This window comes from Tamandua tetradactyla, chromosome 2 (genome assembly GCF_023851605.1).
Source record: "Tamandua tetradactyla isolate mTamTet1 chromosome 2, mTamTet1.pri, whole genome shotgun sequence".
In the NCBI taxonomy this organism is placed as follows: domain Eukaryota; kingdom Metazoa; phylum Chordata; class Mammalia; order Pilosa; family Myrmecophagidae; genus Tamandua; species Tamandua tetradactyla.
The window spans coordinates 86,091,243-86,092,369 of NC_135328.1; the positions used below are offsets into that span (position 1 = coordinate 86,091,243).

Sequence of the window (1,127 nt, forward strand, 5' to 3'; positions counted from 1 at the left end):
TTCCTCATTTTTCCCCAAGCTTTGTTAAGTTCTATTGCAGCAAAATTTCAATAGCAGGTAGCTTTTATTTATAGAATTCAGTGGGTAGAGACTGTACAAAACAATTGAATCACAATGTGGTTAGTATTAAGCCTGTTAATGTGTTTTCTTATTTTTAGTTTACATATTAAAATAAATTTGCTTTACACTCATAAAAGTCCTGATATTGCAAATGAAAAATAAATCCTCCCTTATACATCTCTTGATTAAAAATACCAACAGCTTCAACTAGATAATTTAGATTGGTTCAATCTTGAAGTGTAATTCAATGTGTCTGAAAACTAAGCATTTCAGGTCCAATAACAAATAATAAAATACTTGAAGTCCTTTAGGATCCTTTGACTGATTTATGTCAAAAAGAGAACCCACTATTGACGTGGTATAAAAAATGCTTTCCTGGTGCACGGGTAGTTCAGTGGTAGAATGCTCGCCTTCCATGCCAGAGACCCAGGTTCTATTTCCGGACCATGCACCTGCCAACCCTCTCAGAGGGAGGCCAAAAAGCATTATTTTCTTTTGTAATTTCACTGTCATCAATAATTCTCTTCACTTCTTCCATTACCCTCTTACATCTTTTTTCTGATCATGACATTATTTTTGTAATTGCTCCTATTGGCATATGTAAGGTTTCTATTCGGCTGAAACTCAAACTCGAGAAACTTGTATCCAAATTTGCCTTTTTACAGGTAGAAATTGCTAGCCATAGATATTTTTTGTTCCTGGGAAGCCTACCGAAGACCCAGGCAACGTATCTCTCCCGCCGCCCGACCCCCCCGCAGCTAGTGTTGTCTCCTCATCTTTTTTTTTTTTTTTTTTTTTTTTTTTAAAGAGAGAGGGAGGAAGGGAAGGAGGAAAGACAGAGAAGGAAGGAAGGATGGAAGGAAGAAAGGGAAACATCTTTAAACATTTTCTTGTTTTATTATATTTTGTTTGTTTGTTTGTTTTTTACATGGGCTGGGGCCGGGAATCGAACCGGGGTCCTCCGGCATCGCAGGCAAGCACTCTTGCCCGCTGAGCCACCGCGGCCCGCCCGTCTCCTCATCTTTTGAGAGATGCAAACTTCATTTATTTTTTTGTTCTTCTTTCAT

At 38.2% G+C, this 1,127-nt stretch overlaps 1 pseudogene; it reads right to left on the minus strand.

The window, feature by feature from the left end:
* Window positions 1-276: 276 nt before the first annotated feature.
* LOC143660996 (protein mago nashi homolog) lies at window positions 277-743 on the minus strand (annotated as a pseudogene).
* Between the last annotated feature and the right edge of the window lie 384 nt (window positions 744-1,127).